This window comes from Sitodiplosis mosellana, unplaced genomic scaffold (genome assembly GCF_009176505.1).
Source record: "Sitodiplosis mosellana isolate CC-2019 unplaced genomic scaffold, AAFC_SMos_1.0 Smas_scaffold_1, whole genome shotgun sequence".
NCBI lineage: Eukaryota > Metazoa > Arthropoda > Insecta > Diptera > Cecidomyiidae > Sitodiplosis > Sitodiplosis mosellana.
The window spans coordinates 1,655,961-1,669,946 of NW_022595244.1; the positions used below are offsets into that span (position 1 = coordinate 1,655,961).

Sequence of the window (13,986 nt, forward strand, 5' to 3'; positions counted from 1 at the left end):
AGAGAGAGAGAGAGAGAGAGAGAGAGAGAGAGAGAGAGAGAGAGAGAGACCTTGCAATGCGCGAGTGAGGCAAGAAGCAATTGAGTATGTGCTCAGTTTGTGAAAGCGAAATTAGTGAGGCAGCGGCGTCTGCATCAGCAACTAAAAGACCATGCAAATTAAAGTTCATTTAATTTTCATTTCTTGAAATGCGATTCGTTTATCACTTACGACATGCGGCAATTTACTCTCTTGCAATGGTGCTGCATGAATGTGCAATGCCCGGCTAGCTGACCGGGAGAGTGAATGAGATAGAGAGAGAGAGAGAGAGAGAGAAGTATGGTGATGTAAAAACAAGTTAATGAAATGCATCGTCTGTAATTATTTTGGATGTAAAATTACGAGCAAGAGCTTCCTTTGAAATAGTGGACAGCATCGTTTGTTATTTTGCTTTCTTCATAAGAATAAGAAGAAAACACCTAATGATATCCTGCTATCGGCCAATAAATGCAATTGCATTTGAATTGGCTTTTCGTACAGAAATTTTCGAAGTCGACTGTTTTTTTTTCGGGCCATGATTTCGATGGGTTTTGGTTCGTTTTCGCTTAGCATATGGAGCATAGAATGGATTGTTCTGTGTTTGCATTCTGACTGAGACGAATAATAATAATTACTGAACAAAGAGAGTTGTTTGTTGCTCGGTTATTTTTCCCTTGTTTTCTCCTCTTTACATTCGTTGGTTCATTTTTTTTGTTGTAGTTGTTGTTGTCTTTCGTTGTGGCGGTGGCGGTGTGCACACAAACCGCAATGGTTCCAACCGAGAGGAGGAAAGAGAGAGAGAGAGCAATGTGCAGTGGGCACAAGAGCCATAATAATGCATAATACTTGAAATAAATTACATAGAATACAGAATGAGGCGAAGAAACTGAAACGAAATCAAAGCAGAAAATAATGCGTTGTACGTGATGTTAAGCGAACGCGCAACAAACACACAGAGCACCCAACCCATGGGGTCTGTTCGCCAGCAACCAGCTAAATGGCAATGCACGCACACTCGAACGAAAAAAAACATCATTTGTTTATTATTCAACTTGGGCGAAAACGAAGAGTTGAGAACGAAGCAAAGTGAATAAGAAAAAAAGCACAAGCATCAGAATCAGTTTATTTTCCACTCAGCCACACAATACTGCAAGAGCAGCAACAGCAGTCGGTTGGTCTTTTCAATTGCTCGATGCATCGCATAACGAGAGTTCATGTTGCTTCTGAATTTCCTTTTGAATGGAAAAAGGTGCAAGCAGCAAAAACGCCAATATCACCGAGATAAGCAATTTGAGCCGATTTCATTGTTGCCACATGTAATTCTATCCGTGATTTGTGTGCGCCAAATTAGGCACAGGTCTATGGCAAACGCGACGATGAGGTGGAAAGAGATAGAGACGAGGAGAGAGAGAAAGAGATAGAGGGGACTTTCGAAAAAAGAGTAAATTAATTGAATTGACATTGATTGCACGTTTGCCTCTTTAAAAGCAAAGAAGCGTATGCATCGCATCTCCACTCCACTCGACTCCAGTGCAACCGATTAAAAAAGCAATTTTTTTAAAAGTAATTGCTAAACATTAATCGGCAATTATGATCAAAAGCCAAGAAACATTCCCTGTGTGGCACACACACGCGAACCTCAGCTAGATGCACGGCATTAGCGAAAGAAAAAACAGGCGAGAAAGAAAAAAACAGTCGACAAAGAAATATAGATATGCCATCGATATGTATGTTCATAGAAAATTTCAAATTTATTAAAATTCCACATGCATCGAATAAGGAAATCAAAGCCCAAACGATAATCGACTATGAAAATTGTTTGTTTGAATCAAACGAGATGGGGAGAAAGTGAATGGTAGAAGTTTTCGGCTCATTTGTTTGATTTTACACATACTCGAACACACACGCACAACAAGACAAATCAGATCAATGAACGTTAATAGAAATACCAAAGTTTTGATGAATGACAATCAATCGGAATGGCCTTTTCTTTCTTGTGGCTGTCTCGTGGACAGGTTCCTTTGTTCTTCGCCTTACCGCAATATAATTCCGAATTATTTATCAATTCGTTTCGAAAATTAAAATACCAACAATCTTTGAAATTCAGAGCTTTGACTTAATGAACCGCAGCCAATCACATTAAATGATGGCCACGACGCAAACGATATACCAGTAAAGATGATCTTGACCAAATGCAAGCGTATTTGTAAGAGAGAACCGTCTTAAATGGGCCACCGGGTTAAAAGGGCCATCACGAAAAATTCTGATAGATGACATATGTTATATGAACGTCAAACTGATCAGCGCCAAATTAGTGAATCATCGAGAGCTAACTTTCAGTGTAGTTTTGAAGAGTAAAAACGTACTCCATGCACGATATAAATTTTTCGTGTCGAAATTTTCTGAATAAAAGTTTTTAGTGCATTTTGCCGACAACCACTCTGTGATTATTTTTTGACAATTCCTGGAGGTAAATAGATCAAATGTGTTGTATAAATTTATAAATGATGTATTTTCCATGTACAAAGATAATTTTGGTGTTATTTCATCATGCAAAAATCGTGTGTTTTGGTTTAAACGGGCCACCTTTACCGTCTTAGACCACCCAAATTTTTCTTGTTATGCACTGAAACGCAATTTTTATGTTCGAACATCGTATTTTAAGTAATTGAATAGCACTTTAAAGCTAATTCGATGATATTTTTTGCTTGATGACGGTCCATAGCGACCAGCAACACCAAAATCTTTATTAAAACGTCGTGGAAGACCGCCTATGAAAAGTGCTATTCTTATATCCAAAGGGTGAACATAATGTATACCGGGCAACGCAAACAACTTCACGTTGTTTACTACTGAAACCCATTGACGTATGCTTGTGATCGAAAAACAAACAAACTAATGCTAGCCAAATGAAAAATAGTTCCAAAAAAATTGGAAAAAATATTTCCTGAAAGAGTAACCTTTCTAATTATATTTAGCCAAATTTCAAGACTTTTATAGCGGTCAATCAAAGTGTGGCCCGTTTAAGACGGGTCTCCCTTACTATAGAAATAAGATCAGAGTTAACTAAAATTCAAAAAAGAGCGCAAAAGCAAACATTACCACAGATAATCAAACAAATATTGTGGACATAAAGTCGTTTTACCCACGGTTTATTTGAAACATAGCCCCATATTATACAGTTCAGTATGTTTAAAATTCCAATGATTGACAGTAAGTGAATCGTTTCTTGTTTTGCTATACCGAGCAGGGCGGAAATATTTTTTTTCCTTCCTTACCTGATTGAAAAACATACACATAGCATTTTGATTGAATTCATGTAGCTTTAAAGAAGACCGGAAACAGATCGTACAATTTTATTAATTAAATCGCATGTGAACATATATCGGCTTTTCGAAAATATTAGCTTGAATTGAAATAGAAACATTTGCAATATTTAGGCCGTGTCCTCAGACCTAACTATTTGGAAATTTCGGCGAAAATGGGCGATTCTTCACTGAAACTATGCGTTTTCTTCCAAGATATGAAAAAAACGGACAACGGTACGGAAAAGTACGGGATTACGAATGTAATTCTTTTTATTTTAGCTAAAAATAACAAAAAAATGAGTTTTCAATCGAAAAATGCGAACTTTGAACAAAATACGCTGTTTGTGAGGAATTGACGTTAAAATGAAAACTTGCCAATATTACGAAAAGTTGACGAATGATTTAATTTAATTTTTTTTTAATTTAACATCGACTTCGGACTAATATCCAGCATTTCCATCTTGGTTGTATGACGGTGTTTTTGTTTTCATGTCCTACTTGTGTAAATGCAAAAAGTTTACGAGAAAAACCAGGTTTTTAACGATAACTGATAGTTATTGTCATTATTAATCATTGTAAGTAAATACTAATTGATGTAACAGTCTTGCACTCTTTTCCGGCCACATTCTATTATAATATATTCAGCCAGAGCTTGGTGGTGTTAAATAAAAATAAAATAAAATAAAAAACATAGTTATACAACCAAGGTGCGGAAATGCTTGATAGTAGTCAGATAGAAAACGGTCCAAAATAACCTTCGGTAAACGTTTCCAGGAGGGCAAAGGCCATGTGAAGCGTTTAGTTTTACACTTTAATTAGAGAATCTGGGACAGCAAAAATCGTCACTCAATTTATACCGGTGGATAAATTGACGAGAAGTTTTGCGTCAATTTAGGCAGATCCATGTTGGCTGCAGAGTGATTTGAGTTTAACAATTGGACATGATTTGAAGGTTATAAGGAGCATTTGATGCTAATATGAAAATAATTGATAATAGATTCTAAACTTGAATAATAACTCGCCAACTCAATGGATGGCAATTGTGATACATAAATCAATCAAAGTCGATGAGAATAGAACTATACTGGTTGGTATATTATTTTCACTTGCCGATAGGTAAACAACTGCGATAAATATATTTTTGTTTTTAACACGAACTTCGAATAAAATGCACCAAGAAAATTGTGTTCTATGCACAGAAACATTCGTTATTTTATTTTTTTCGAAACAACGACTTGCTTTTGATTAAATATGTAGCTTAAATTAAAGGCAACAATTACCCTCTTTTCACTTGTTACTTCGTCACCCAAATCACAAAGAGTGATCAAAATCAAGAAAGTTTTACTTTTTTGTTCTGGATCTTAACAAATGAAACGTACGACTGAATCGATGAAAACACTTTACATATATTTATAAATCAAATGTTGAGACAAAGGAAGGTCACAACTATTCTTAGAAAATAGTCGATTCTATACATTTTTCAATTATTTGTCTAGATGGCACGTTCTACTTTCATATTGCAAACTACATACGTGACTTCTATCTTTTAAAATACCTTTTCGTGAAGTTTTGCTGTTGTTATAAAGTTTATAGCTTTGCACATTTAATAATAACAGGAGTTACAGGTCCGTAGACAGCATGGGTCCCAAGTAAAGATTGAGCCAGCCCAAAAAAGATTTGTTTCATAAAAAATCTAATATATAAACGAAAACCAGAACAAATCCAAAATAAAATCACCTAAATTGATGAAATGATACTAACTAAGAATCAACTCTTCAAAACTGATAGGATAAAAAGTCACAATATAATAATAGGGGGAATTCACTCTCTGCGAATGCCGCTAGTTTTGCAAATTTCCCCCCTAGGCTAAACCTAAAAAATATTTACATTGTATTTATTCTTTTTTATAGAGTCTTCTATCTCCAAATGTATGAAATTCCAAATAAACACACCATGTTTCGACTATAGTGAAAATCATTGAGGTTTACAATATGAACTTCACACAACCAACCCTGTATTTCATACATTTTCATAACAAAATATTGAAATAGCTTCACTGTTATCGATGCATCTCTTCATTCCACTCGATTCTTCTTTTTTGCTTCTTTGTGTATTACACAAGTTTATTTGATTTTAGTGTCAAACAATACAGTTGTTTCAAACCAAATGAGCGAATCACGCCCATATGCATCAGTTTCACATCTAAATCATCTCATTCGGCAAAAAATTACTGCCTTTGATACTTTTGAACTTCTAGCTTTACGAACATTTTGAGTACCCATATGACCAAATCGGGTGATGTTTTCACATATTTCTGGCCTCATATTCCGATGGTTCGATTTCAACTATCAAAAAATCGATTTTTTTCTTTCAAAAAATAATTGAATATGCACTTTTTGTAGTGTATTGGCAAAAAGTTATTTTTCCTCGAAAATAATAGGTGTTTGCTCAGATAAAAACTTGAAGAAATGCATATTTGAGGTACTTGTCGAACAAAAAATAATAATTTCATATAAAATCCATAAAAAATTTAACTTTAGTTTGGGAAGTACCTCAAAAATGTATTTTCCAAAGCTTTCATCTAAGAGGATTTTTTGAAAATTGAAATCGAACCATCGGAATATGAGGCCAGAAATGTGTGGAAACATCACCCGATTTGGTCATATGGGTACTCAAAATATTCGTTAAGGATCATACTAGAAATTCAAAAGTTTCAAAGGCAGAAATTGTTTGCCGAATGAGATGATTTAGCTATGAAACTGATGCCTATGGGCATGATTCGCTCATTTGGTTCGAAACATTTGTATTTTTTGACATTAAATACATATAAACTTGTGTAAAATGATACTAAAAATCAATTCTACGTCGAAAATTGAGTGTATAGACCTATAGTAAGTTATTGTAGGTATGTTTTCTGTACCATGAATGTGATTTTATATCAATCTTTCAACCGATCGATAATTCTATGAAGAAATTTCGTTTTTGGACCAAATTTGTAGGTATTTTTCTAACATCCCTGACAAAAAATTTGAATTTTTTTTTCCAACAATCCACCAACTTACCAAAACGAAATATGAGGTTCATCTTGGATCGCCAGCAACTGAAATCTGACCTTTATGTGTTGAACCCTACATTGTTTCCTTACTACATTGTGATAGTTTACAGGAAACAAAAATTGGAAAGTAGGTGCGAAGAATAGATAGGAAAAAAAATTACCTCCTGCTTTTTCAATTACATTCTACCTACATGGAACATTTTTGATTATATTTCCAACAGTATATGTTTACAAAGAAATTCATTTTGTTGGGAGAGGGGAGACTTTTCGCATATGTTTGTTCTTAGGACCATTTTGAAACGATCGACACGGGCATTTGTTGTTTGTCGATTATTTGGAACTGGACAACTACTAATTCTTTTTTATCTTCGAAAATGAAACTACTATTCATATTGTTGGTGTGTTTTAGCGTAATTTTCGCTGTTCCAAATCATGGCCATGAAAAACCGTAAGTATTCATCAATTTATTTCTCTGAAAGTAGGAAGTTTTTTTTATCAACATTATTATATTTACACTGAGAAAGGTCTTTCCTAAAATTGTCAAATTTTTTATTCCATCAATTATTATTAAATGAAATTTCTGTCCAGATATATAGTTGATAACACAGACCCATTCGATTATTGGTATGAATATCTTAGGACTAATGCTGCACATGCTGTCCTTGCAGGTCTGCTAAATGATATGCGTTTGAAATAAAAAAAATGTTGTAAATACTGAATTTTTAAATTTTACAGGAAATGTGACGAAAGTAGAAGCTTTTATTAAAACTGTATGTTCAAGTGGTATGATCACACGATTTAACTTGGATCAATTTTACAATTTTGCTTTAATAGCTGTAACTGGTAATCTTTTTTTGTATGATACAATTTGTAATGAACTATTAAAAAAGTTTTGTTTAATTTTAAAGCCGGATCCATTGAATCGTTACAATTGCTGTTGGATAATGGTTTAAAACTCGATAAGATGCCCCTAGTAGATTCTCTACTTCATGCTACGATTTGTAATATTTATGGTAATTATTGCGTATATGAAATGTACATCAGTTAGTCTAATTAATACTTTAATTCAGATTTGGGCAAAAGTAATGAAGAAATGGTAAAACTACTTTTTGAAAACGGTGCTGTGCTCAATCCAGAAACGGATGATAGAATGGAGATGCTTAGGTGTGCTTTCAATTCTGGTATGTTTGGAAAAACTGTCGCTAATATGTGTTGCAATAGAAGTAAAATATAAAAATTTTATTGGAAGTGAAGGTCCAGTCTAAAATATTGTGCATTTCAATAAGTTTATCATTAAACCTGCGTTATTATTGCATCTTATATAGGAGAAATCGGTGTAATGGAGATGCTATTTGCCCATGGAGTTGATGTTAATGCGAAAATATCCACTGATAATAGCACAATATTACATCAAATTGGCAAATTAAGAATCGGATTTGAGCAGTTCAAGTCTCGGTATCTTACGAACAGTCATACAGATGACAATTTGGGAAAACTGCCATTTCAATTATTGATAACCAAAGGAGAAGATCTCAATGCAAAAAACAACAATGGAAATACGCCACTGCATTTAGCTACATTTCGTAGTAAATATTGCCGATATGTTTACTCATTAATTCCGACCATTCGAACTTATTTCGTATGGAATTCATTTTATGCAAAAATTAATGCATTTTATTTTCAGGGCGCATAGAGGCTGCTAAAATGCTTCTGAATTCTGGCGCAGATGTGAATATTGAATCAAATGCTGGGTACACACCACTGTTTACAGCATTTGCAACTTCCGGAACTATGGACCATGATTATGACCCTTCAAGTAAGTAAAACGCTTTAAAATATGGGTAATACTAGAAAACTAATTTTTTTTACTGTTCTAGCTAGTATGGATATGATCCAACTTCTTGTCCAATACGGTGCACGACTAAAAGATAACGTGGCTTTCGAAGCGCTGCGTTTCAGCATACAATTAATGGAAGGTGATGACTTATCGATATTATAATGAAATATTGACAAAGATGTTGGCACTACAATTTTAAAGCATCATCGATGTTTTACTATAATAAAAAAATACCCAAATTAAATCTGGCTATCTCCACTGAATTGAACAATCATCTTTTTTATTCAATTTAAAATATACAAATCCCTTAAAACTGATTCCATACATTACCTTACGAATGGCTTAAGATTACCTTTTAACGCGTACTGGTTCCTGAAATGACGCCAACAATGGCAAAGCTTACAATGTACAAAACTTTCCATGTTTTCTGTTAAAAATCAACACTCTCTGTATGGTTTGACATCAGATTCAAATTTTTACGAAAATTTTCTTTATTTAGATGATGTTTTTTGCACATAAACTCTCAGCTTAGGCTAATTAATCTTTTTATTAGAAAATTTTCGATCATTTTAAACGTAGTTATAACACACTGTTGTAAAAAAAATTAAGGAAAACTCAATAGAATATTTGTAAAATGGATCTAAAATTATACGGAATTTATCATATTCGAAAGAAAATTACAATTGTTCGCATTTGAAACGTTATACTACACTCTGAGACCAATTGTGTGATGAAATGTCTTCAATTTCACTCAGACTGTCCAATCTACACATCAAATCTACACGAATTTAAGCAAAATCTATGCCGATGAATGACACTAACGACATAATTTATCGTTTTTACATAACAAATGTGTCAGAAAGAAACGAAGCGCTTTGAATCCCTTATTTATAGTAACGCGTGCACCGTTCTGAACAAGCAGTTCGATCATATCCATATTTCCTGTAAAAATAATTTCGTTTTAATGGTTTGATTAGTTATATATTCAAAGTTTTTTTTTACCGCCAGGTATTTTCGCATTGAAATTAGCAAAAGCCAAGAAGAGTGGTGTAAATCCTAGGTTTGATTCAGCATTTATATCAGCTCCAGCATCCAGAAACAATTTGGCCGCCGTTGTGTTTCCTGTCAATGCATTTTTTTTTCATAATTAACAATATAATTTTTACGATAGAATTCTGTCAATGTTAGTGAGTTTAACTCCGGGTATTTGGTACAGATATTTTCAATCATACCAAAATTAGGTTAAACTCACTCTCTGCCATTTACCAGAAACTGCGGCTTCCTAGGGGAATTTCTCACGTAAAAACTGTGAAGATTTTCGAAGATGTTTGAAACTGTGAAGATGTGAAAGTTATCGAAACTATGTGGATTTGTATAGATTTTATAAATTTTATGAGATTTCAAGATGGCGGATTATGTGAAATCCAAGATGGCGTCGGGTGATCTTGCCTGAACTGTCTTGTTTTTAACACTAAATATGCATGGATTTTCTAAATTTGGGCAAAACTACGTAGATTTCAGAAACTGTGGAAGATTTTGAAAGATTTCAAAACTATTTTCGATGAGAAATTCCCCTAGGCGGCTTCATGAAGCGGCGTATACCCTTTTTTGTTAGTAGTAAGGACGTAAACATTTAGATTTGTGCCAGATCTGGAAGAAAAATGATAATTTAAATTGAAAAAATTTCATTGATCTTTTGATAACATTATATATGAACCGTTGCGACAAACGAATTCCCTCAGAATGTTTTAGTTTCATAGTGCAACATGAATTTTTTTTTATATAGAGCTTACAACAACAACTCCATATGAAAAAACTTTATGTTGCACTTTAAAACTAAAATATTCTGAGGGAATTTGTTTGTCGCAATGGTTCATTTGTCGATAAAAAAAACTTCCTAATTTGAAAAGGTTGATAAATTGATGAATACTTACGGTTTTTCATGGCTATGATTTGGATCAGCGAAAACTACGCTAAAACACACCAACAGCATAGAGAGTGGTTTCATTTTCGAAGAGAAAAAAGAATTAGTAGGTGTATAGTACCGAATAATCGACAAACAGCAAATGACCGTATCGATCATCTCAAAAATGGTCCCAAGAACGAAAATATGCGAAAAATCTCCCCTCTCCCAACAAGATGGATTTCTTTGTAAACATTTTTTTTCATTCTGGTGTCTATTCCGTTCTTTTTTGTCTCTGGTGTGCACGTGCATTTTTAAATCTCTAGTATTTCTTTTTTTTTGTTTTGATCCTATTCGCTGCTGGTTCTTATTCTTATTTACGATCCAGTATTTATGTTATTACCAAATCAAAAGCATTTCTGTTTTCAACACATCCAAACAGTGACTAAGATCCAGATGTTTGTAATTTTAACACACTGAAGAATGGGGAAAAGTCTAATAACGTTGACTAAGAAAAAGAACACCATTAAATTCTACCTGTTTCGATAATTTTCAGGGTATTTGCTGTCCACTTGTTCTTCTTCTACTCCGTTTGGTTCGCTTCGTTGCAACATTGTATTTAATTACATTTCAAAATAAAATCAATGCCAGCTCTCGATCAATATCGTTATTGCGCTTTTAAATGGTCGCTCTTAGTTCGTTATGCATTAACATAGGTTGTTGTTGGATTTCGTAATTTTGAGTGGTGTCTGCCGCTAGTTCTAGTACTGTTGCTGCACAGCTCTATTTTATCTTCGACATCGAATGTTGTTTATTTTCGGGCTCTTCTCTCTCCCTCGTATTTTTTTTAATGAAATGAAACGAAGCAAGTCATTCGATACGTTGGTCAGGTCGACACATCGAATCGATTGTATTGTTAGTCGAATGCATTTATCTTTTTTTGGAGAATGGAGAGAGAGAGAGAGAGAGAGAGAGAGAGAAAGCCATCAAAGAGTCTGGTTTGGTCTTCTTCATATGATTTTTTGTTGCTTGGTTTGGACCTTTCCTCGATCATTCTGAATTTTCAGGATTTCCAAATTTCGTTCATCGAGAGAGAGAGAAGGAGCGACTTGAAAAAACTCGGCACACGAAAATTGTTGTTGTCTATTCTGTTATTATAACAAAGTTTGTGTTCATTCTCTTTCTCTCTCCCGCACACTCCCTGTCGTTTCGATCTTTTTTCGGCTCTCCTCCATATTTGTGCACATAATTCGTTATTTTTATCTTGTTTCCCTGCAGTCTTCGTTGCATTACCATCATCCGCATATAATCATTCAGCTCTCTTTCTTCATCTCTTTGTTCGTGTGCTGTGTTATAGGTTCTTCTTCTTTCTTTCGTTCTTTCGTTCGTTCGTTCGTTGTTTTTTTATTTATTCTGAACCATTTCTCAATTTCGTTGATTTTCTTGGAAATGCCAAGCAAAAGAAGGGACGTGATCACATTTCGAACACAGATCAAGGGAGATGAAAGAGACAGAGAAAGAAAGAATGAACGAAAAAAAACGGCAATTTCGGCGGTTCGTTATAATTCTAACTTTTGGATTTTTGTTTCTTCTGCCTTTTTGGCCTCCACTGCAACTTGATAGATTTTATTGTTTTTGTTGAGGATTTCGTCTTTTTCTACACTGTCCAAAAATAACAAGACTAATATGAAACGAGAGCGTTCCTGGCTCTTTCGTCTCCTTGTCGAAATGATAGTTTATTCAACAACATAAATACGAGAGGATACGATGAGATGTGGTTGGAAATGATAGTGTCTCCAGGGTTATTTGAAAGGAATAAACACAGAAATCAAGAAAAAGAGAAGAAAAAACACACGGAGAGAGATAGAGACTTATACATCAATCTTCTGCCATTCTCTCATTCAATATTTTTGGTCATTTATTACACATATCTTCTTTTCGTTTACAACCGATCCTCTCTCCCTCTCGATGGCCACATTTTTCTTTCTCTTCATTCTTTCAATGTTTTGAAATTGCTTTTGCGTATTTAAGCCACATGAAAAATTGCTAGGTAAATTAAAGAATTTAAAAAATAAAGCAGAATGCCAATAGAATTGGACAGACCTTTATCAATAGAATGAGTTTTTTTGGGTAATTTCCGTGAAACCGACGCGCATCCCAAAACACAACCATCGTAAAAAAGGTAAATATTTAATCTATTCGCAGCTCGCAAAATCCAGCTGGCGTGCAAATATTTCATTCGCGACCAGCCCAAATGTATACAACGAGAGACATAGAGAGAGAGAGAGAGAGAGAGAGAGCAAGAGAGGGAGACAAAGACAGACAAACTCGAAAAACGTATCGACACAATCAAAATCAATTCAAAACCACGTTGAAATGCGATGTGATGCAATTTTCGTGTTTTTGCTCATTTTTGCCATCCATAAAACTGCTCGTTTCATTAGTTTTCTGATTCTTTTGGCAAACAAGAATGTCAAACATTCGATACAAATTCTTTATCGGTGATAGCAAACGTGATTTCTTGTGTTTGTCTGTTTGGCGGTGGAATTTTCTCTGTTGGACGAGCAAACGGGCAAAAGGACGAATATGAATGTCATCATTTTTTTTCTACATTTTTTCGACTGCAACTGAAGTGAACGCGTCTTTTGAAAGTTTTGCCAAAAAGAAATAATTGTCTAGAAAAATGTCTTCAACTATCGTCGTCGCGATGATTTTTAACGATGCATATCAAGAAACCCAGTGAACCTGAATCAATGTCATCGCAACGTTTAATGGGTGAAAAGCGTGACTAAGTGGAAACTCATAACGTAATGCCATTCGTTACCGAAAAATTTCGATACATAAATTCATTGCGATGCAAATCAGTCGTCGTCGTTGTTGTCGTTACTCAATATGCGTTTATAAATTTTTTTTGTGTGTTTCGTTTGTTTCATTTTGTTCGGTCCGTTTAAAGAGTCGTGCTGGAGAGGCCCCATTGTCGTGGCAATGTTATATTTTCGAACAATAACAGCATAACGATGAAAATGCTGTAATAATAACAAACTGTGTCATGCATCACTTGATAAAATGCGACGAAATAAGTCGTTTTTCCCTTTTCATTTAAAACAATTTCGGATTTCCAGCCCGAAAATGTCACGGTGTTGGTGGACGCCGAGAGAGAGAGAGAGAGAGAGAGCACATGCGTATCGCGTTAGTTATGAGTAAATAAAAACCCGAACCAAAACTAAAAGCTGTTTTTATTTCAACTGTTTTTTTTAATGTGATTTTTTTCCGTTTCGTTTTTTTCTTCTCTCAAACAAGTCGCAAATGTGGTGCATTTTTAAACAATCGTATTGAACATGACTGAGGCATACACACTACACGCCCGTTGTCGCCAACAATATATAGACGCAAATGCACACAAACAATTGACTCTATGTTTCATACTGAATGACTGACTGACTTTCTGTTTATTGTTATGCATTTTGAATATTTCGAGAAAAACGACAACGGCTGAACGAGACTTAAAAAATATGTGCGTTGTACGTTTTCAGTTTTTTTTATCGCTCCAAGTTTAAAGTAATTTGGATTTGTTTTCGACTCCATATATTGTTGTTACAACGCCAAGCCGAGCTGCGGGAAAAAAATGTGCGCGACTGACTTTAAACATTTTCTTATCGGCTTATTTTAAACAAATGAATAAAAACACTCACTGCAGTGGAGGAGAGCGAACGAGCCAGAGAGAACAAATGTGCGCGTCGCGCGATTATGTTTTGGTTTTGAAAAGAGAAAAAAAAACAAACAAATAAATACGCCAACGCGGCACGTACAAGCAATCGATGGGAACAACTATTGCAACTGTATCAAACTCAAGTGGTAATTTGGA

The 13,986-nt window shown here is 34.6% G+C and overlaps 1 protein-coding gene and 1 long non-coding RNA gene across 2 annotated transcripts in view; both read right to left on the bottom strand.

Moving 5' to 3' along the window:
- LOC129570948 (uncharacterized) overlaps positions 1-4,709 on the bottom strand; it is a 21,714-nt gene extending 17,005 nt beyond the window's left edge. Inside the window, exon 1 of the mRNA XM_055450673.1 lies at positions 4,607-4,709. The gene's annotated coding sequence lies outside the window, so the exon portion shown is untranslated. The remainder of the gene's footprint in view (positions 1-4,606) is intronic.
- Positions 4,710-8,548: 3,839 nt separating this feature from the next.
- LOC129570985 (uncharacterized) lies at positions 8,549-13,291 on the bottom strand. The gene is made up of 4 exons (XR_008688194.1): positions 10,153-13,291; positions 9,485-9,868; positions 9,221-9,340; positions 8,549-9,160 (listed from the first exon to the last, which is right to left on the bottom strand). It is a non-coding gene; the product is annotated as an uncharacterized LOC129570985 (long non-coding RNA).
- Positions 13,292-13,986: the final 695 nt, after the last annotated feature.